The sequence below is a fragment of the Vanessa tameamea genome, chromosome 26, assembly GCF_037043105.1.
Source record: "Vanessa tameamea isolate UH-Manoa-2023 chromosome 26, ilVanTame1 primary haplotype, whole genome shotgun sequence".
NCBI lineage: Eukaryota > Metazoa > Arthropoda > Insecta > Lepidoptera > Nymphalidae > Vanessa > Vanessa tameamea.
The window spans coordinates 7310692-7336209 of record NC_087334.1 but is presented as its reverse complement, the minus strand read 5'-3'; the positions used below and the strand labels follow the sequence as shown (position 1 = coordinate 7336209).

The 25518-nt window shown below is 34.1% G+C and overlaps 1 protein-coding gene across 5 annotated transcripts in view; it reads right to left on the bottom strand.

Moving 5' to 3' along the window:
* Positions 1–19458, bottom strand: part of LOC113398868 (muscle calcium channel subunit alpha-1-like) — a 56680-nt gene extending 37222 nt beyond the window's left edge. For all 5 annotated transcript variants that reach the window (XR_010309696.1, XM_064219219.1, XM_064219217.1 and 2 more), the window contains exon 1: positions 19110–19458. The gene's annotated coding sequence lies outside the window, so the exon portion shown is untranslated. The remainder of the gene's footprint in view (positions 1–19109) is intronic.
* Between the last annotated feature and the right edge of the window lie 6060 nt (positions 19459–25518).

Below are 25518 nucleotides of genomic sequence, written 5' to 3'. Positions count from 1 at the left end.
AGTAGTATTAATAAAGATATATTAAAATACAAGCATTCTCTACATATATCTATTAAAAGTATACATATTTTATTTAATAAATTATATATTTAAAAGGTGTTAAAAGATTTTATTATTCAAACGCTCGATTGTTTTTTTTTTTAATGTATTTGGAGCTGAATAAAAGACCCATTGTTGCCCATGAGCTTCCGGCCTTGTACTGAGAATACTATTTGAATTTAATGGTACATCATTATTTCAATTTAGTAAGATTTTACGCGTCTACCTTTTAATAATCAGTGTATATTGTTTTTATTTTCTATTTGAGTGTGCTAGAAGATATCACTTTAATATATAAAGCATTTAACATGTTAAATAAATAACAAATAAAGAAGCGTATACTAATGTACGCGCGTAAGTTTTACGTCTTACGTCATTTAAACAATAATAAAAAATATGATTAATGTAATTTCTCCTCTGTTCGCCACTAATGTAACAGTCAATCACAAATATCACATTTTCAATAAGACAAGGTGGGAAGTTGGCGGCATAGCGAGGAACTTCATCACGTAGTTGTAATATCACCCTCTGCGCGACCACCATAAAAACATACTCTCATATCTTGTTCATAACGTGCCAAAAGAAATATATACTTCAAAAAATAAATATTTCAAAAGCACTGACATATACGATTTTTGCAAGACGAAAAAGAAGAAAGCTCGAATGATTGTAGTACCAATTATGTATTAATAGTGTATCTAATATATCTTTATATCTATGAGCTTTAATGGATGCCGGCCACTGAAGATATGAAGTGTAAACACTTCAGCTATCGAAAGCTCAAAGCTACTTGCATTGATTCAAATGTTTAATTAAGATGGTTCTGTATTTATTGACCCATCATTTAGATAAGTAACTCATATTACATTAAATTATCCATGTAGAGAGCATAACAGTAGAGATGAGATGGCCCAGTGATTAGAGTGTGCCAAAGCATCTTAACCGATTATCACGGGTTCAAACCTAGGAAAGCACCAAGTAATTCATCTCATGCTCGACGGTGAAGGAAAACAACCTGCATTTGTATTTTTTCAATGAAATTCTGTCACACGTGTATTTACAATTCCGCATTGGAACAGCTTGAAATAAGTTCCAAACCTCAAAGGGAGAGGAAGCCTTATCCCAGCTGTGGGATAATTACAGGCTGTTAATTTAGAGGAAGAGTTCTGTCGTTCGATTTCTTGAAACTAAGAAGATTACTAAGAGACAGATTATTACAAGACGCTGTTAGAAGTCATCAAATCAGAATTTGTTGAAGAACCTTTGGGAGTGATTGGAGTAAATAATATGAGAAAAAATTAATATTATTGAATTAAGGCTCTCGACTAAAGATATCGCGTCAATTTGCTGTCAAATGTTATTTATTTGGCTTTTCTCCTTTTACGGTTGGAAAAAAGTATACACGTGTTTGATGACATCTGCCACAAGCCAAGCCTTTACCTCAACAGAACAGGAGGCATACTCCAGCAGTATTGTTGTTGGCTTGTTGGCACGCTGTTAGTGTACTTTTGTTATACCTGACACACTGACCTTGAGTTTCATTACTAAAGTATCAAGAGAATTGCAAATTGGAATCTAAATTAATATTCAAATTAATATTAATAATTAATTAATATTGAATCCACAAACTTTTATTAACATAAGAATTGATAACATTAAGTGCTTAAATATATACAAATATGATTTAAAAATAGTTACTGTATAAATCTTGACCGCGTGGAATGGTGGCAAGAATGCTAGCAGCATTTCCCCGTTGAAGCGCAATTCCGATCCTCTGGGCTAAAAACGAACCAGCCCTCCTATCACCAGTGGAGGCAATAAGGCGAGGTGTTATACTTTTGATGAAGCTTTTTGCACCATTACTCCAAGGGCCAAGTGTTTCGACAGCAAATGGGACAAAAAAGTAATTTGACATGAGACACGAATATTTAGATCTTTTTTTTGCTTCAGCTTACTTTAAATTACTTAGAAGCGTTACTGAGCTGTCAGCTTTAGGATCTACTGATAGCCTTTTGTCAAAAAAAGTCTCGATTACCATTTTAACCAGAGATACACATGGTGCTGTAGCGGTATAATGACTGATATGATACACCCATTCGGACATTGACCTGTTATAAGCGATTATATTTGGAATACCAATGTGAAGACGCATTCCCAGACGGTATCTTTTATTGATATTAAAATAATAACTCATCACATTACTCAATGGCTTAATAATAACTTCTTGCACGGGTTCAATTCTTTCCTATGTTAATTTCAAGGGAGCGTTATATTTTTGATTTTTGATACTGCTGGGTACTGCTCTCTGGTGTAATGGTTAGGGTAGAGTCTCGATTTGAACCAATACTAAATGAAATTTTAACAAAAATATGCCAGTAGTACACTGCGACAAAATTAATTATAAATAAAATTGGAGCCCATATAAAACGTCATCTCGTATTTTTACACCCTTATATGATGGGGATTTTTTCTTCAAATTTAAATGGGACCAAACTATTCATAAATGATGGAGTTCTTATAAACAAACATAAAGAAATATTTAATAGTTTATGAATTATTCAGTAAAAAATTTCCGAATAGCCCGGAGTTTGAAAGTTGTAAACATTGACATTGACTTGCTTAACTCCAAAGGTCTGTGGTGAATTGACAATGTAAGGAATGGTTTATATTTCTTACAGTGCCAAAGTCTGTGAGCCACTTACAATCAAGTGACCCATTTGCACGTCCACCTATAAAAATGAACTGAAAAAGAAATGTGTACTTGTGCTTGCACACAGACTTGTGCACTATAATACCTTCTGTCGAGTTGGCTAGTCTCCATCGAGAATCGCTGCTGGCCAAAATCAGTCAGAAGGTCGTCATCGTCATCTTAAATTCATAATTTAGGGCCAGGATGGAAAAGCGGATAGCGCTTGGATCTGAACCAAAGATTGTACGATTAAATCCAAACAAATACTAAGAGTCATGTGTATGACTTCGACTCGTAATTTATCTCCTGCTCCCATGGTGATGAAAAAAAATGACAAAAATATACTGATAACTTTTGAAAATCGTTGTGAAATAAGCTCAAAAATGTATCCTCAAATAAAAATTTTCAAAATAAAATTTTCTTCAATTTTATGTTTATATGATTTAAGAGACAGAGACGGTGAGCATCGACATGACGTGGAGCGAGGTGAAGCGTGAAGCTCAAGACCGATCGCGATGGAGGACATTTGTGGACGCCCTATGCCCCATCTAGGGGACATAGGACATTCATCATCACCATCATCATAATTTAAGTATTTCAACGAGTGAATATAAAACAAGGATTTCAAGTTGTCAATATAATCAAAACCAAATTAATATCCCAGGAGTGGTTTCGTTACCCGGTTAATCGTATCGCATGTCTGTATCATCATGTATTGCACTAATGCTATTGAACTAACGGTCAGATTCTCAAATTTTTATTAATACACAATCATCTTAATTCAAAGAACAAGGAACTGAATGACTGTGAGACTGTGTTCTAGGGTATGTACCACCCACACATCATAATGAAGAAATGGGCGGTGGTAGTCACTTTCCATCAGGTGAGCCTCCTGCTCGTTTGCCACCTCTAACATAAAAAAAAAAAAAAAAAGAATTTCTGTCACCAAAAAGCAATACCTAGTATTATTGCGTTCCAATCTGAAGGGTCTTAATTCAGAATATATAATTTTTTTTATCTTATATATGTTATACAGGTAGGAGGCTTACCTGATGGAAAGTGATTACCACCGCCCATGGACATCTACAACACTGGGGGGCTTGCAGGTGCGTTGCCGGCCTTTAAGGAATTAGTACGATCTTTTCTTGAAGGTTCTCAAGAAAATATAAAAATAAAATATAGAATTACAGGCAAGACATAAGGTGGCGCGTTGTGATATGAGGAATGATTAAAATTTCTTACAGAACAATCTATGCTCTGTGGTTACCATAGGATGGCCTATTAGCCAGTCCGCCTACTTAAATTATACAAGAAAAAGTGTATCTTGTTCTTCGGAAATTAAGCCCAAACCTTAAAATGAAAATGCACCCTAAAGACTTCTGGAGAGATATAATTGTGTCCCTTGTGCAATATCACTAGTTTACAGCTGAGATACAGCCATATAAGTTAGAGGTGCGTGCTACTAGGAAAAGAAATATATACCTGTTTAAGCAGACTTGAAAATTTAATTAATTAATAATTATTATAGTATTCCAAAATATTGGAATGAAATAAAGAAATTAATTCTTTAATTCTTTCCAAAATAATAAGTTGTCTGACTGGTTGTGTTTTTTTTACATGAAACATGTTTTATACCGTAATTTTCTTTGTAATATTTATAATGTATTCTTATTATATTTATAGCTGACCCTATTGTTCGTAGGATACCCTCTAAGGCGTTCACTGAAATTCAGCAATGACCATTGTCATTTCGATTCTCGCGAGTTCACAAGCTGAGGGGCTTTTCTTCTGATAATAAACTATTGGTAACAGATATCATGTTATGTACATATATTTTTTTTAGTTTAAATATATGTAAAAACTTTTTTCTCCTCATTATTTTCTTACTGGCCTTGTTTCATTTTATCTAATTTACATATTTCAGCAATTTGTTCAGACCTGGACAAAGGACGCTCCTTCCATTCTATCCATGTCTAACTTACTTAATATTTGTCGATAGCGGTCACTGACATTTGAAGGTTAAAGATTTCAACCTTCGATTCCCGATAGAACGAATTATAATTACCTTAAGGCTCATATCAGACAGGAGCTGAAATGTCAGTGTCTTAATAAAGGAATTTTAACAGAAGATAATATTTTCACGTGCTTAATAAGTGTTTATCCATCACGTGCGAGGACTAGGGTCATGTGGAAGCTTATAGACTATTCCAATTAAAGTAGGAAAAAAGATAAATTAACCTTAGTATTATTATATTTCATGCGATTTGCTAATAACTTTGTTATATTGGGCACTACTAACTTTATTTATAATACAAACACTATTACACTTAACTACATATTTCCACTTTAATTTTACTTCCAAAATTCCGATAACAGTTTCGTCGACGTTCAAAACGCCGGTTTTTTGCAAATCCATACTGAATATCATAGATTAATAGAGCTCCCGACCAATGATAACGCGCCAATTTGCTGTCAAATGTTATTTATTTGGCTTTTCTCCTTTTATGATTGGAATAGAGTATACACGTGTTAGAAGACATCTGCCACAAGCCAAGCCAAGCCATTGTTGTTGGCTTGTTGACACAATGTTAGTGTACTTTTATAATGTCTGACACATTGACCTTAAGTTTCATTACTAGTGTACCAAGAGAATTTAAAATTGGAATCTAAATTATTATTCAACATACTATAAATAACTTAGGAGCGTTAATCTTCCCACTGACCTGTCAGCTTTAGGATCTACTGATGGATTTTTCTCAAATAATAATATCTCGATTATTATCAAAGCTGAGGCCTGCGCCAGGAGTGTTGGGCTTGTTGGCACGCTGTTAGTGTACTTTATTAGTCAATAACCTGACAAAATGACCATTAGGGCGGTATAAACATTAAACCGTATCATTATTTTTGTCACGCTTCCAGAAACTATTAGTCAAATATTTAGGTCTAGGAAATATATATATTGTATTATGATTTCTATTTCATAAGACATGGCGTCTTTGCCTTTTTGGGATTTTAACTTTCTATTAAAATTACAATTAAATAAAAAAATTACATATTACGTTATATAAATTTGAAGTTTAACGAGAATTTATGGATGAATGGTGTATTGTATCTATGGTTTAAATGTTAGCGCCATAACTCGAAGCGGTTAGCGATAACTTCAGCTCTTAGGTTAATGGAAAACGATTATCACTTTAACAGTATTATCAATAAAACTGAAGTAAATAAAATAGGAAATAGAATTATTGGAAGAAAATAAATACGTATTTAAACCTATTTTTTTTTTTTTAATTTTAAGTTATATAATTAAAAAATAGTTTTGTAATAGTTAACATTATAAAAATTATACTAAATTGCTAAATTGTAGAATATTATAAAAAGACATAGACATAGCTTAGTTCGCAATACATATGGCTGAATTAATTACAATGTCGTTGGACAATGATGACCACCTACCACCTGCACTATGGCAAATAAGCCATTCTAAATATGCCTGCCTACTTATTTGAGATAAATAAAAAAAAAAAACTTTTTAATTTAGTGGTAATAAAGTGTCACTGGTTTTGGGCATACATGACGCACACATACATACATACTGGGCTGCAAATATATAAGTCATTTACGAATAGGATTTTGTTTTTAGGAAATCATACTGCGGTATAACCTCATCGCGTGTATTTTTTCATATTTAATTTTATTAGTTTCTTTTTGCAATCGAATTTCAAAAAAAGGAATCATGACATTTTGATAGGAACAACTCTATATTGTATTCCGCCTCGATGCGGTCAGTCCTGTTTGTACTAATATGTCAAGGTAAAATTGTAAATTCCGTTAGATTATAATCTATCTCGCGTGATTGTCAACTGTCGAAAGATTGTGAACCGTGACATACTGCTTACAATTTAACGGATTATCTTTCGGTGGATTATAATCTACCATAGCTAATTAAACTATCGAAATTTTTGACGTTTTATTTCGAGATAAATCACCGTTCACAATATTTCGGCAGTTTACAATCTCGCGAGGTAGATTACAATTCTACGGTGATATATATACAATGTGTGCCGATGTACAATATTTTATCTGAAGTACTGTAAAAGGTTTACGGTTATAAATAAAAATAGTTAAAACTTTAAAAACGTATAATAGAAAAATCGTTTTTTAAATTCACAAGTAAGAGCATTACCGTCTTTATCATAGGGCACATGGGGCACGTGCCCAGGGCCCCCATCCTGAGAGGGCCCCGAAGAATCAACAATTTACCAAATTAAACCAAAAAATATCTAGCAAAAGGGCCCCAAATTCATGGGTGCCCAAGGGCCCCAGCTTAGCTTGAGACGGCTCTGAGTAAGAGTAAGATTTTTTCAGACTGCGACTTAAGTGACGTCACTATATTAAAAGAAACTGTCATCTCAGATTATAAAAACAATAGCCAATGGCACTCCATTGCCGCGAAACATTATACCACAGTAACAAAAGCGGATATCGCACTTTTGACGTATTCACAAAAAGACGCGTCGCTTCACACCACCGGGATATCGCTTTTGATTGTGTATTCGCTTTTGTTGCTTCAATATTATGTTCTGCGTGCTCCATCTGCCAATTGTTTTACAATCTGAGACTGTATTAAGTCTATAGAAATAAAAAAAATGGAACGAATGTACAACAAAACAGTTATTTCATACCCTAAGTACATAATGTTCTTCTTCGTAACGCTTAAATTAAAATAAACGTCTTATAATGATACGGCCGATCGTTAAAACTAATTTGGTATGGAATTGGAGTGTCATAAACAGAAGAATCGGGGTCACGGGGGCTGTATTTATAGATTTATTGCATTCCTCTTATAGTAAAACAGGCCTGGTTATTTTTGGTTCGTTTTGAAGTTACCATTGCTTCGATTGGGCCTAATGTATGAACTGTTTCCTTATTGGAATTTCCTGTACTAATATAATAAATAACCTCTAACTTCTCGACGGCCTAGTTGGTTTAGTGGCTAGATATAAGGTCGGCCTGATAAAAAATATTAGGTTTTCTGTCCAAATTCTAAGTAACAGCCCGAAGTCAGATAGTTATAGTTAGATACTTGGTGATAGGGCTTTGTGCAAATCCGTCTACCCGTCGAGTAGGTACCACCCACTCATCAGATATTCTGCCGCCAAGCAGCAATACTTGGTGTTGTTGTGTTCCGGTTTGAAAGGTGAGTGAGCCAGTGTAACTACAGGCACAAGGGACATAATTATTAATATTTCTAACAGCCCCAAGGTCTATGGGCGGTGGTCACTTAACATCAAGTGGCCCATTTGCCGGTCAACCTACCCACAACATAAAAAAAAAGATAGAGGTGTATACTCTCTTGCCTGGGAAACGGCGTAAAGCCATTGGTTATGCACTCTAAGCGTTTTCTGGTCGTGATAGATTTGCCGTCTTATCGGATTGTGAGAGAGGAAAGAGATCCCACATACTTGTGCACTATATTTGTCCTACGATTTATGCATTCGCATTCGCATAATGCATATTTGAATTTATACAAAAATAATACTTTGCTTTGGATATAAGGTAACAAAACTTTTTCGTCAAGCTATTTAAAGAGTTATACACATATTTTGTCTGGGATAACCGTTAAGGAACTCAGTAGTTTCTCATTGTTACTAATTATAATTTGTTCATATTAAAACTAAAATGAATACGAATGAAAACAATCGTAAACTCGTTAATCAGGTCAATAGTGCACTATAGGAATTGTCAAGAAAAACTATAGACAGGCAAACGTTTTTCCCTGTTGACATTTCCAAAGGTCGATGACCTACTTTATGGAGAGGCTATGTCGCACGTAAGTTTACTGGTGACACGATCAGATTTTGTCACTAATGAAATGGCAAAACATTTCGGATAGATCAGAAAAAAATATGTTACTCTTAAAAAAATATGCAAAATTCTATGAATTATATAACTAGTCAATACCTTCAAAATATTATCCATTGTTATCATATATACAATCTCATACATAAATATCTTAATATAATCATATTTATTTGAATGGATATTGAAGTCGTTTCTTTCGGAGCGTCCAGCAGCAAAATATATAGATCGACGTTGCAAAAGTCACAGGCTGAACCAGGTTAAGACTAGTTCAGTGAAAAGTGCCACAGAGGAGGTCTATATCCAGTAGTGAGTGAAATTTGGCTGCAAATGATGATCATGACGATGACATATCATTCTGATTGTTCAAGTATCTTTTTATAAGGGGTGATTCATTTAGACCTTTTTTTCATATTTTTACATAATATGAGTCTATTATCGTCTTATTATTCTATGCTGCATGACAGTCCATCATGAAAAGACAGTGATGTATTACTAAAACCAGCGTTCTGTGAGTAACGTTTTTTCGGCACTACCAGAAATATACGGTCCATCACCCTCCAAGACCACTATTGCCAATATATAATATAAGCATACTACTGCTTATCACGAGATCTCCTGAACTATCGGTCCGATCGACTTGATAGCTTACTCCTTTCGCAACGTGGACGCTTACTAAGAAATATTTTTTGGAAATTCCAACTTTTAGTGAAGGAAATGGGAGGGGTGCAAATTGTACCTGTACGAAGTTGAGTCGGAAAGACGGCATAATATTACCTTTTTTTAAATTTGATATTATAATTATTTTGTATTCCTTATTTTTGCCGTAAGTGGTTACACGAAATAAATATTATGTGTGTATTTAATATTTTGGAATAGGTTTTCTAACAGAAGAAGAGCCGAGTAGACCAGAGTAGAGTTTGCCTAGAACACATCAATATCAATCTTTTCAATCCTGGAAAAGATTGGGTTTTCTTGTGATTTATTTGTTTATGTGCTTCTAGTTAATCTCATCGTCAGCAGAGAAGAAAACACTATGAGTTCCGCCACGTGGGTACTCACTAACACGCATTTGGAGTGACAAGGGGGTATAAACTCTCACCACTTAAAGTATGAATGGTTTAAGAAATGAATTTGAAATCGAGACTGCTTTATATTATGCAAAGTTACATTTAGTAAAAACTCCGTTATCGTTTCTTTAAAAAGGTACAATACTTATTTTATTAAATCCCAATAATTATAAGCATACTCTATTAAAATATTTTCATGGTATATTTCCAAAAGACCAGAATCTCTCAATCCTTAATCAGAATACAAAATATGACCGAATTCCGAATGATGTATGATATTGCACATGACGTAACAACCACATTTTTATTCTGCATGAGTATATTTAATAAAGTTATATCAAATCATTGACATTTTATTTGACACTACTCGTCCCGTCACACGGGTATAAGGCAACGGCGAAGGCGCGGCTTCATGGAACGATTATATTGAAGGGCAACATAATTACTGTTAAAAGTACAATGCTTTCGTCATTTTGGACCTGGTACTGTTGCAATGTACGCAAAATAACTAAACAAGGTTTATCATAAGCGGACAAATGGTTTAGCAATGAATGGAAGATAAACTTACAAACATTTGCCTCGTGTAACTCGTTTAATTTCTATTATAAAGTTTATATGTGTGACCTGATAAGCTAGCCACTACAGGTGCGTTTAATAGTCAGTTTATTGGATTTTTTTATAGACTATATAATACGCTACGACCCTATTGAGCGGAACTGCTACACATCGTCCAACATCTGGCAAACTTTTGGCAAGAAGTCTAATTTTTTTCTAAAAATGTATATACCAAGCTTCCAGCAAAAAGTAATAGCTACATACGATCTTCTGCTGACTAAAGGGGAACATTCGTCCTTTCTCTTGGGTGGAAGGTTGAGAGATTATTCGACAACGCTGCTCCAATGAGGATCCGGTTGGCAGAAGGAATTCCTATCGACTGAACATGATTATAATGAATCAAATCAAATCAAATCAAAAAAATATTTATACGAAATATTCTATTCTCTTAGGGAAAGCCCACAATAACCATGTTTTATCCTGTACTTTTTACGTGAAATAATTACTTATTTACGAAGCGATTTTAAGCGATACAATAATCCTTATCCAATTCAGTACCTTAAATACATTGTGCATTTAATATAGATGGTTATGGCCCTTTACATCTTATAATTCAAATGAATATTTTCGAAGATATTACAGATTTAAAATGCAGGGACATAGCGTTTTATATTGTCTAATGACAAAAAAGCTGTGAACATTGTATATAAAAATATTCTGTAGTACATTTAGTATCAGCATTGCACCCTTGCGAAGCCGGGGCGGGTCGCTGGTAACTAATATAACCCTATTACTTGTATATAAACCTATACCACCTGAAAAGTTTTGATTGAAAAAGCAATTTAAAAGTCAGACAGGCAATTAGCGCAAAAGTCGAGTCATAAGCAAGTTTATTGATAAAGTATAAAAACAGTTACTTAAGAGTTTTCTTTTAATTAACTCAACATCCTTTCCTCGGATCACTTTGAATCTCCGATAAGATTTCGTAACATGATATCGGATTCAATGGAGCGAATTCAAGTAGGTATTAATGCTGCGTTTCCATTTTACAAAGAACTTTATCTTTTCTTAATTATAAACACGTAAATATTAATCTTTTATGTATATATCCAATCAACCCGCATTTGAGCAGCGTGGTGGAACATGCTCAAACCTTCTCCTCAAAGGGAGAGGAGGCCTTAGCCCAGCAGTGGGAAATTTACAGGCTGGTAATATTGATCGTTATTTTAGTATTAATTCATTTTCTTTGTAAACAATAAATAAGTACTTCATTAAAGTTAAATTAAGCATTATTTATACTGTAACTTTTTAATGTGTGAACTGCAATATTAAAATTAATGTTAAAATAAATTTTTATGCTATGCTTGCCTATAATGAACAAAATTATAAGATCATTATTTACATACCATAAAACCTATCGAAAAAATTCATTGCGTATAAATAAATAATTATTATTATTATTACTATAACATAATGTTTTCGTGATGACAGGAGGGCTGGTTCGTTTTTTGCCCAGATAAATGCTGTTAGCATTCTTGCCACCATTCCACGCGATCAAGATATATACAGTAACTATTTTTAATTCATATTTGTATATAGTTAAGGACTTAGTGTTCATAAATCCTATATTTAGTTCACGTTACAATTGAAAATAATCATTATATTTCTATTTTTCTTTTTATGTGTGCTAGAAGATATACATATGTTACTGTAAAAGCTCGAACTACGGTAAATCTTAAGATTTTCCACTAAAACCTAAGATTTACCGATTATGAATGGTAAATGTCCATAAAACTTTGGGATTCGAACTTTTATCATCATTCACTTGGTAAATCTTAGGATTTACATGTTAGGTTAGGTTAGGTTGGAATGGTAAACGTCCGAAAAAGTCGTCCGTTTATAATAAATACTTACATTTACCAACTCATGTCGGTAAATCTTAGAGGTTTTACTGGAAAATCTTAAGATTTACCTTAGTTCGAGCTTTTACAGTAACATATACATATGTTTAATGAGAAAAACATGCCTTTTATACTGAGTAGTAAGTAGTAATATTTTTTAATTGAATGTAAATAAAGAGTAAATAATGATTTTGATTTAGATATTTTTTTAGAAAAATATTTTTGTAGTATATAAAAAAACAATATATCTTTTGGTTTAACAGTATACTCTTGTGTCAATTAAATACCAAGTTCAGGTTCTGCTTTGAAAACTGAGCTACGATCGATACAGAGTCCAATTACGGTAATGCTCAGCTGATAAGATAAGCAACGCCGGGTAATGTTGCCAGATAAAACTTTATCATAACATTGTATTAAATAGTATTCATAGCGCCTCTATTAAAGCTGAGCTCAAAAAAATTCAAGAAATAAAACACTCACTTCTAATTTGCATAGGATCAAAAAGGAAGTATATCCAGGATTTTTGTTTTTAAATAGTAGCAACACTCTTTTTTAGGAATTATTAATATTAAACTTAAATATAGCGTTAGGACTGGGGACAACAATAGCTCAAAGGGTCAGATTCGATCTCGTGACTTTCTACATCACTAGACCCCGATAAAACCATTGTGGTATAGACATTGAGACCGTTTGAAATATTAATCAAAAACACCAGTGCGCCACCAACTTTGCAAACTAAAATGTTATGTACCCTGTCCCTGTAGTAACATCTTTCAAACCGAAACACAGCAATAAGTAATAGTGTTTGGCGGATATCTGATGTGTGGGTGGTTGGCCCAGGCCCAGGCGTGCCTGCACACGTTCCACAGGGGTCGGTTCTCGGCCCAATTCTGTGGAACGTCGGGATGGGGGTGTTGTGTTACGCTGACGACACCCTCGTCACGGCGACTGAGCGGGACTTTCGGGAGGTGGCTCGCCTCGCCGAAGTCAGAACGGCTCTCACCGTGAACCGCATGGAAATGCTGGGCTTGAAGGTCTCCATATCCAAAACGGAGGCCCTCCTCTTCCATGGTCCATGGAAAGGACCCCCATGAGGGACGAGTATCACCGTGATATGTGAACGTGATCAAGGTGCAGGCCCAGATGAAGTATCTGGGCCTAATCCTGGACGGACGATGGAGCTTCCAGCAGCATTTCATTTTTTCATTCATCATCAGCAACAGCAAGCAGAGCCTCATTAACGCCGCCGCCGTTCTCGGTCGCCTTCTTCCGAATGTGGGGGGGCCGGGGTAGCTATGCCGGCGTCTCTATTCCGATGTAGTGAGGTCGATGGCGCTGTACGGTGCCCCGATCTAGGTAGACGCCCTCACTGCTGACAATCAGGCCCTGCTGCGAAAGCCGCAGAGGGTCATAGCGATGAGCGACATCAGAGGGTACCGTACGGTGTCGTGGACAGCGGCGACACTTCTCGCGGGCCTGAAAGCTCTAGGCGGAGGTGCTCGCGGAGGTGTACCGGTTCCGGGTGGAGGCGAGGAACCGCGGCGACCGTCCAGGATCGCAGGTCGCTGGGTCGAAAGAAAAAAGGCACACTCACCTTTAGGATGACGCAGGTACTTACCGGGCACGGATGCTTCGGTAAGCACCTGCACGGGATAGCGCGGCGGGAGGTGTCACCCTACTGCCACGAGTGTGGTGAGCCACTCGACACGGCGCACCACACCCTGAGTGAGCGTGCTGCGTGGGGGCCCCAGAGGCACACCCTGGCGGCATTTATGGGCAGAGACCTCTCGCTGCCGAGCATGGTAGCGAAACGTGCTGGTCGGAGATGCGCTCCTTCTGCGAAAACGTAATGTCGCAGAATACCCCCAGTCCCACATACCCCCCACTTCCATCATATGGGGGAAGCGCGTAACGCGTTTTTCCAGCGAGAAAAAAAAAGGCGGGCCTGCACAAAACCCTACAGAAAAGTCAAAAGTGTTCTGATGTAATAAACATAAAAATACGAGCGAATTTATATCCTCTTTCTTTTTTAAATTAGGTTTAAAATCGACACGTAAATATACGTTTTATTTTTTATGCTAAAAAGGCACAGATTATTTCGTCAACGTCACGTGCGATAAATACTCCTTGAAAAGTTGGTGAATCAAATCCAATAAAATAATTTAAATCTCATGTCGAAAACATTGACACAAAGATTTTTAATCAATAAAATAGATATATTTTCTGTCAGTCCGTTGCTCTTTCACGGCCAAACCACTGAATCGAATTTGATGACATTTGGTAAGAAGCAATCTAGTTTTTATGCTTATAGCTTAACGACTAACTGATAAAACGCGAGCGAAGTTGCGGGCGACCAATGGTATTACATCTATATTAATAATTTCGAGCAGGTCTATGATGGAAATAATTGAAACGTACCACAATTATAGATCGTTAAAAAATAACGATTTTTAGTCGACAACAATCCCTGAGATTCAATGACATGACAGTTTAACGGGCGGCCATGTTTGACGTTTACGGATGCGTTCAGAAAACTGTGTAAAGGATAATTTTATTGTTGGTTTTTACCACCCAAATATAAAATATAGATGTTTGATAATCACTACGTCTATAAAAAAATATATGAAAACTAAATGAAAAACTGTATTTGCTTAGTTTTATTTATTTCACGCAAAAGAAGCCGAGTTTTCATCTAGTTTATTATATATTTTATAAAAATCCTTAGAGTTAGTATTTGTTGATTTTTATGCAGGATAAATTTAATTTAATATTAATTAATTAACTATGTAAATTGGTGAAGAAGAGTAACAACTGAATTACTTGGCGGTTCTTCTCAACAGAATAGACATTCCGAACTGGTGTTTTTTATTTTTAATTCAGTATAGCGTAACATGAAGATTTTACGAGCTTCATTGAAAAAAGAGTATTTTGTTTTTTTTATATTGATTTAGACAAAAATGTCGTAAATATTATTGGACTAGTATAGGAATATGAAATTTGAAAAAATAATGTTTCAAAAGACCGACTTATCGTAAAGATGTCTATCAGACAAACTTTCAGTGAAAAACATTGCGAACTAAATATAAAATTCTCAGTTACAGCGTATTTTTTGCTCATTTGGCTTATGTGAGACTTATATTGATATCAAATGTTTGTGTATTATACTATGCTGTATGTTTCCCGACAATAAATAAATAAATATATATATACTTTTTAAATTAAATAGATACTTTATTTAAGTAGACTCTTTACAAATCAAGTCATTTTGATTTGTCAAGCTACTTGGGTAACAACGACAATTATGCTAATATTAACGTGACATTGAAATCCAGATTTCATGAACTTGACTTACTCTAATTCATTTCCTTTTTTATGACATAAGGATCCAACGAGCAGGAAGCTCCGAGGGGCATATGTGTTTCTAGCCTTTGCGTTCCTGATCTGGTGAAGGCACCACAACAAAAACGACGTTAGGGGAAAAAAGTGAGCGTGCTAAAATAAGCTCCATTGTTCTTCGAGAGGAAAGGAGACAGCCCAGCCCACTACTGGGCATGGACATTTGAACATTGAGGCATATTTAATGACACATTCTTGTCACCAATGTACGCAAATGAACCTCCTATAAAAACATTATTTTGTATCACTATATTTTCAAAATAGCTAATTGTTAACTACTGATACGTAAACATCTGATCTGTCCAATATTATACTTCAAGATATTTTCATTTTAATATATTATAATAAAACAACGAACTCTAGCCTAACACTAAAATAACATTTATTTTATAAAATTTTCAGTATTTGTTATGATTATATTACAAGAGCAAATCGTAAACAAAACCATAAACTAGATTTTTTTTTTTCATAAAATAAGTAGATCAGCTTGCAAATGTACTATTTGATGGTACTGGTCACCTCTGCCAATAAACATTGGCGCCGTTATAAGTTTTAACCATTTCTTATGGTGATGTCCATTGCTCCACCAACCTTGGGAACTAAGTTGTTACGTCCATTGCGCCTGTGGTTAGTTTTATTGACTGAACTTAAACAATAATTATTTACATATAATCTTGATTTGGCAGAAAAATGGTTGCAACGTCCGTTCATATACAACTACATGAGTTAGCTTTTTTTTTTTAGCATTAGCAGTGTGTAAATTTTCTCTCCCTTTGAGTAGAAGGTTTGAAGCATATTTCACCACGCTGCTCCAATGCGGGTTGGCGGAATACACAGGTGGCAGAATTTCGTTGAAATTAGACACATGCAGGTTTCCTCACGATGTTTTCCTTCACCGCCGAGCACGAGATGAATTATGAACACAAATTAAGCACATAAAAATTCAGTGGTGCATGCCTGGGTTTGAACCCGAAATCATCGGTTAAGATGCACGCGTTCTAACCACTGGGCCATCTCGGCTCTTGAGTTAGCTTAGTATTCGAAATTCTTTCGTTATTGAAAATTTACGCATTTTTTTTATATAAATAGGGTTATCGTTTGAAAACAGAGAAAAGTTACAGAACTGTTGACGTGTTTTGATATATAGGATTTGTTAGTTTGACAAGGTATTATTTTTATCTATTAGAATATGATCTACTAAATTCCAAAGTATTATAATACTTCGTGCAAGTCAAATCAAATTCCTTTATTCAATAATGCATTACACTTACTTTTTGATTGTCAAATGAAACTATCACCGGTTTGGAAAGGAAAATATCCTGACCTGAGAAGAATCAGCGAAAGAAACTCAGCGGTTTTGTTTTTGACAATTTTTGATTATTTACATATATTTAATATCAAAAAGGAATAGCCAGGAGGCGATCATTTCATTCTCAAGATGTGCGTTCAACAATGAACTCACTAGTTGAATATCCACTTATAAATTTGTCTAAATTATTTTCCTTCATGGACTGTTCTAAAAGAAGATTCTTCGAACAATAAGCATGTCTTTTATATTCAGTTTTCTTTTTCCGTTATCTGTATCTAGTTTGTTCCGTAACGTACTTATAATGAATTGTTAAATAAGTTGAACAAAAAATATAAGTCTATTACTTTGAAGAATTGTGTATTATTTTAGTTTAATTAATTTCATTCCCGAATACAGTTCTCTGTTTTTAATTTACTCTATGGCTTCATTTGGTTGCTTTTTGAAGAGTTTGATTATGACTCAACATACTAATGTACATATTTTATCGCAGAAAAAACCTGATGAAGTCATCTACATCAATATTATAAAGAGATAAAATTTGTTTGTTTGCATGTAGCGGATGATCTCCTTAACTGATGATCCAATTCTAAATTTGTTTTCACTGATAGATACCTATGTTATTCTTGAATACTTCCATACTAGTATTATAAATTCGAAAGTATATCTGCCTGTTACGCTTTAACGGCTAAACAGCTGTACCTACAATACAAATTTGGTATAAAGTAACCTTGAACCCCAAGGAAGGGCATAGACTACATTTTTTTAAACTTAAAATCCCCCTCCCCTAACAAAAGGGCCAAGCAGCGTGCGAAAAAAGTAGAGTATAAACTATATTGATACCATACTAATTTCTTTATTAATAAATATAAACCGTGCGAAGCCAGGGTGGGTCGCTAGTCATAAATAAAACCTTTTATAGTTCATTTATTATCCGTATCAAATAAAACACAGTTTTCCATAGATTAATGTAGTGTTTCAAATAAATCATCCAGATACTAGCGATCGAGGTTATAACGGCTCACCCTCCAAAGCCACCCCCTATTAATATACAGTGAACATACCGACACGACCTACCCTATATAAATTTTTGCTATCTTTTACTAATATTATAAATGTGATAGTTTGTATGTTGTATGGTTCGTTTATATCTAGTAAACGTTCACTTCAGACAATCATTATACTAACTCGAACGAAAATAAATTAACTAACGTGAACAAAACCTGTCTCTAAAGCTAGTTTAACTGTCGAAACAACAAAAAATACGTAATGAATATTATAATCTAAACTATTAGTCAATTTATTTTTTTAATTTATTTACTTTTTATTTTATTAATGCGATTGATTGTATTCGTGCCCTTGTTAACAATAATAGTCATTGCTTTATTTTTGAGGTGAAGTGTAGTTAATCTCTAGTGTTTTAGTATTATATAATATTATTTTAGTAATAAAAATATTGTTACTTAAAATTCATGTTGTGGTCGTCTTAAGGAGTCACACACTTTGTTATTATAAGTCTATTTTTATTTCTTATTTCATTTAAATTTAATAAGTGTCTGCTGATGGTCCTTAATAAATAAAAATAAATAAATTTAATAAGCTTTACATTCATTGAATAATTTAAAGTGGATAGATTGGCAAATGGACCACTTGATGGTAGGTGGTAACCACCATTGGCAATGTAAGAAACATATCTTACACCACCAATGCGTCATTAACCCTAGGAACTGTGATATGTCCCTCTAACAGACAGACATACAGAATTAGTTTCGAATTTATAATATTAGTATAGATTAAATACTCAGATACAAAGAATTTGCTGTTCTTTAAGACGAATTACAAATACTTTCGTTTATAATTAAACACTAAACAGTTACAAATAATTCTCATTTAGATACAAATAACGCCCACGTAACATACCACCTTGTGTTCTACTATTTGGATCTGATTCATATATAATTATGTAAAGCTACTATTTTTTAAAATTCGAACGCTTAGCAATGGTTCGACATTTATTATTACTTTTAAAAAAAAAACAATATATTGCCTTCTAAGATTTTTTTTATTGTTTTATGTTTATGTATGAAATAAAAAATAGGTTTAAATTTTTTAATGTTTTTTTAAAGTGTTTTTTTTTAATATAATAACACGGTATCATTGGCATTTTAATATATTGACAGGAGCATACTTAATACATTGTATTTATTCTATGGTCAATGAATTAAAAAACAAACGATAACAGATATTATCTGTGTCAAACTAAAGAACACAATATAAAAATAAATACAAACCTCTTATAACACACAATCCAGTTCACAGATTAACACAGATGATAACATAATTCACTATCAAAAAAACCGCGAAAACAATTGTCAAGACGTCTCGAGGTCGATACGATATGTCACCGAAATACGAGCTTTCCGTCTGCACTGCCTCTCCTTACTCCGAAAACACTATTTTTAAACATTATTCCTTAACATGTTATTTTCAAAATTTGAATTGTATACAAAATATTAAAAAATATGTAACAAACACAGGCTGTATAACGCGAAACTTCAAAATGGAGCGCTTGCCGAAAAAAAATTGTTTTATTTTTAAATTAAGAAGCGCTGGCCGGGCACGCGCGTCCGCGGAAAGCGAAGCTCGAAATTCGAATTTAGGTTAGAATCCGCGGGTTATGGCGTCACGCACACATGCGCAGAACTCTAACGTGAGCACAATCATAGAATATACTCAATATAGAAGTAGAATTTTCCTGTGCATGTTTATACACACTGTGGTGAATTATAGTAAACAAAAGAGGCGACTTTTTTCATAATATACAAATTTGATATTAATCCTTCACTTCAATTCCTTTATTAATTTATTTCTCTAATCATATTATTTTTATATTAAAAATAATATTTAAATTATAAAACATAAAACAATTAAATTAAAAATCTCTAAAAGAATATTAATAACCTTTCGGCATTCCGCGAAAGAAAAGTTCGTTTATCAACAGGTGGGTGAACTTCTACCATGAAGAAAAAAAAAATTATCGTCATTATCGTTCCAGCTCAATTATAACACGTGAAAACGTTGCATGACGCTTCGACTTTCGTACAAAAACATTTGCCGGTCAACATTTTTCTGCTATTAATTATACCTACACATTGTACAACTGTATAATTTGCCACATCTCTTTTTTACGATTCATTGGCAGCCCACACATGCAAAGCCACGCGCACTACTGGCAGACTCAGCGGCGTTTACGTAGATCGCGCGTACTTGCAATATCACTGAAAATACACCCTGATGTATCGCACACGAGTAATGCTACCATAAAAACTCGATTATATACAGACGTTACAGAATTACGAGATAGTTTTCACATCAAATAGACTTGACATTGGATTCGATTCGTTTATACCAAAACACTATAAATATAGGCAAATCCGTGCGCGGCTCGCGATCACACGTGATTTAAAAGAACCGGGTCAGATAATATTCTGTAATCTTTTTCTGCCACATGAGGACAAAAGCCAGAAATGGAATTCTCTACCAGCACACGTGTTCGTCTCCTATATTATAACCTGGGTTCTTTCAAACGAGGCTTGAAGAAGCATCTTGCGGGCCGGCATAACCAAGCAGGCTATTGCATTTCGTTCTCTATTTGTACTTGCCGTCTTCGCGTTTGGATTCTCCTACCACTTACCATCAGGTGGTGTAGATTCATATAAAATAAATAACATTTATCACCGAATTGACGCGACACCATTAGTCAAGAGCTTGAATAATCTATCATCATTATGGATTCGCGAAAGGACGGCGTTTTGATCGTCGACGAAACTGTTTTCGGAACTTTGGAAGTATAATTAAAGTGGATACAAGTAAGGAATAGTATTTTATTATGAATAAATATATCTTAGCTAAGAACTGTTAGTAGTGCACAACATATCAGAGCTATTAGAAAATAGCGTGGTGTGCGTAAATCTAATTCTATCGAAGTTATTCTTTGATTGGAATAAACTATATGTTATTTACTTGATGGTGATCATTTGCTCCAAATTGATCCAAAAATATAACAATTCCTAAAATAAGAATGATTTTTAATGATCATACTTTCGCGTGTATAGTATTTGTAATAGTAGAGTCATATTCAGAAATCCATAATCAAAAATTTGTGGAAAAAAAGTAAAAATTAACCCGTCACCTGATATCGCAGTTGATGGTTCCCAGAATAATTTATAGAGAAATTTTATCAATATATATAAATATAGAGTAAAAATAAAAATATAGATATATATGTACATATTTATGTAAAATGTAGGCGGACATGGCATTGTAAGAAATGTTAACCATTCCTTACATCACACCGAAACACACCTTGGGACTTTGATGTTATGTTCCTCGTGCCTGAAGTTACACTGGCTCCATCACCCTTCAAACCGAAACACAACAATACTAAGTATTATTGTTTGAAGGTAGAATACCTAATGAGATGCAAGCCAGGTTATACCTACTCAGACGATTGCAAAGCCTCTAAATATTTTTTGAAATTAGTAAGAATGAAAAATAACTATAGATTTTGTATGACTGTACTACTTAGCCTGGATATTCCGGAAGAAAAAAATGGAGAAGATTTTTTAAGGAATAACATGCATATTCGATAAATAATCTTTTTGTATACTAAGTTCTTAAACTACTTAACTTAGTAACTTTTACCTCTCAATGATCGTGAGTACCTTAGCATTCCTTTATTTTTTTATTTGGTCCTGATAATTTTTAAATAAGTATAAACATATTTCCATGTAAAATACCTGAGGCATTTGTAGTTGCCACAGAAATTAACCTAAATCGAGCAGTTTTATTTACCCGCCTTCGGACGGGTTCTATTTATAAATAAACAAAAAAAAAGTTATAAGTATAATTTACACCCTATAGCACTCAAGAATAATGTAGTTTTCAACCAGTATTTTTTTGGAATGAAGTTCTTATAAGCGTCTTACAGAAGAGTTTAGCGATGGAGCAATTTTTTTTTTTACTGAGTGATGTAGTGGTTTTGGCCCTACTTGCCTTTACAGCGTCACCGGGCGTTCGGGCGAGTACTAGACTCAGCCCTGAGGTTTGAGCCCTTTCGGGCTCGGGATTGACGTTCGTCCTGAGGGTGTCTCCTATGAGATAGATCTCCTGGTCGGCTCAGAACGTAGTCGGTGGGGTTGATGTAGATGTGATGGGGGTGAAAGAAAGCGTTATTATATATTAAGCCCCCTCCATACGCTCATTCTCTCTCTTTCTTTTTCTATCTAACTCTTTCTAATATATATGGTTTTGTATAACATTATTAAAACTTATTTTTTGTTTTGTTTCAATACGAGATTTTTAATCGATTATTTTTTTCTTGTGTTAAAAAAAACCTCTACATACATACAAACAAATTTATCTCTTTATGATATTAGAATAGATGTTCATAAACACAAATTAAGCATGCAATTGATACAATTCGATTAAGACTCACTAAGAAGTTGATCAACTATCAATGTATAATTTAATGTAAATACGTTATTTTTAAATACAATCTCGTTTCGAGTTGACCAACGTGTAAAATATGAGTTTCGGGTCCGTGGTACCTTTTCCGGAGCCGAGTTTGAGTGAGTCAGTTAGGCGCTGTTAGATAAATCTTCAACGGTAAACAGTGTCTGTCTGTTTTACTGTTCCAAAATGCAATGACGTTAACAATGATGGTCGAATGTTAAGGTTTTATCGTCTGATTGATAAACGTAATATTGTAAACTTTCTATACACAGTACTTCTTTTAATATTTTATATTAATACGTATCATTAATAATCTTGTATAACAATACCGAGTATTGCTGCTTGGGGGTAGAATATCTGATGAGTCACAAAGCCCTACCACCGAATGATTTCCGGGTAGGATATATGTTATTGTACTCAGAAACTACAGAGTATGTTATACAAAACATTATTTAAACTTATATCTTCATTATTGTTTAATTCATGCCGTATTTTTAATAACAATTTTATCATTGTAATTTAATTTAAAATTATTATACATAAATTGTTGTCGATTTATTATGTTATACGTAAGTTTTTCAATATATAATATATGCCAAAGCAACTTCGTTCCGAACGGTTGTCTCATAACACCTTTCGGTTTTTTATAACATTTTGTCAACAAAGCCTCCCATAATTTTCAACCCTCATAACGTAATCAAATTATCCTGTATTACTGTAATTTGTAATCATAGCCCTATTGACATTGAAACATTTTCAACGACAACCCTTCAGGAAGTGTTATAAGCGTAAATAATACATTTTCAAAAAAATAATATGTACCAGCCGAAAACTAAGTCTTTGAATAATCCTGGTTCATGCTACCAGTCTGACTTTTTAACATGTCCTATACGTCTAAGCAGCAGTCCATGCTATTGTTTCATACAGCAAGTTATTTAAAATAAATACTCTGTGGAGACACACATAGCATGACGCAAAAATATACATATTGCACTTTAAGCAAACGACGCTCAGCGCGACTCACCAGTCACTATCCTCCCCGGTTCAAATTAACATGTGCATTTGACCGTCTTCCGCGAAAATAAAATAATGTCTTTTTTTGCGGGCCGCACAGACAGATAAGCCCTATGCTTTGGACCACCCTGGTCTACAAATTGAGGATAAATATCGTTTTTTAAAACATAAAACGAAGCTGCCGATATACATAAAATGTAACAATTTAATTTATGATGCTTGTATATACAAACATAACGACACAATGACATTAACTGTCACTCAATCTATCTCCGTCCTATTTCTTTTATTGCAATAAGAGAACGAACTTCAAAATTATACCTATTTTTTTTTTTTTACAAAGAGATATTACACACACGAAGGCAGACTTACTTACTGCTTGTTAGGGTTGTGTGCAAGTCCTTATATAAAGTATATAATACGGACAATTACAATATTTTATGCAAGCTTGTCTAGGTTGGTACCACCCACACAAAATATATTCTACCGCCGAACAACAATACTTAGTAACAATACTAAGCTGTTTGCCATACCAATGCGAGTTTACCGATTTTAAGGGTGTCTGAATCAGTGTAACTACAGACCCAAGGGACATAACATATTATATGTATATTTGTATATGTATATCGTTAATTAATACCAAAACACCGGACACGATACCAAGCAAACGCTTTACTTTACAATGAGTTTGAATAGTTTACGATTTTGTATATTTACGTTTGAAATTTATGTTGCCGCGTCGTGCGAATACGTTGACGTCAAGTTCAAAGATAGTGATGAACTTTGCTTTGTTAAAAAACATCGATAATTTTTTTAAGGAAATATAAAAATACACCAGCCTTTAGTATAACATAAATAAATTGACTTTCAGTCCTTACAAATCAATTTAAATCAAATCAAATCCCTCTAATCAATACAGAAGCATTTCACATAATTATTGATTGTCAAATTTAACACTACCACCGGTTCGGAAAAGCTAATACCCTGACCTGAGAAGAACCGGCGAATGGAACTCAGCTGGTATTTTTTGTCAATTTTTGATTATTTACATATATTCAATATCAAAAAGAAATAGACACACAGAAACACTTACTATACAAAGATAATACACATCTACTTATATAGTTTACAAAATTGTACAATAACATACAGAAACAACCGAATAACTAAATCCTCATCGAAATTACACATCACTATTAGTCCAGTAATAATGCAATGTATCTGTTAAATAAGGATTGTAAACAAAATAACCGCAGATTAATGAAATTATCAAAATGATGTCGGTTACCTAAATATATTGCTACTATTATTAGTTAACTTTTAATTTTCTAGGCCATTGTCGTCAGCGTGTCGCGATGGCGATGCTTCCGTCTAAGTAATCACGTTGAACGAAAGATGATGTATTACTAATATCCGGTTACCATATTCAATACTACTCGTTTTAGTTACGACCAGTAAAATTGTCTAATTGATAATATTACTAACGGTCCCTTACTTTATTTAGTATGTATCCTTTGGTAGTGTTTAAATATTTTGTATACAAAAACGATTCATTGTGAAGTTTAGTTGAATAAAATACCTTTGATTTGATTTGATTAACAATGACGAAGTATCATAGTACTTTTGATCCGTAAGAAGAACGAACCGTTTCTTAATTTTTTTTCATTATTTAGTGTCATTACTTGGTGGTAGGGCTTTGTGCAAGCCCGTCTGGGTAGGTACCACCCACTCATCAGATATTCTTCCGGCAAACAGCAGTACGCAGTGTTGTTGTGTTCCGGTTTGAAGGGTGAGTGAGCCAGTGTAATTACAGGCACAAGGGAGATAAGATCTTAGTTCCTGAGGTTGGTGGCGCATTGGTGATGTAAGGAATGGTTAATATTTCTTACAGCGCCATTGTCTATGGGCGGTAGTGACCACTTACGATCAGGTGACCTATTTGTTCGTCCACCTACCGATATCATAAAAAAAAAGTAATACGAAAAACATAATCTTACCTATGATTTTATTTTCTAGATCTTAACCGTTTCTAGTTATTATATTAGTTGAATATATAAATTATATATATAGAAAATCCGCATTGGTTGTTCCGTATTATATAATTACTATATATTTACTATATTGGGGATTGGGGGGTAAAGAATTTGATGTTCTGCAGCGCCGTTTACAAAA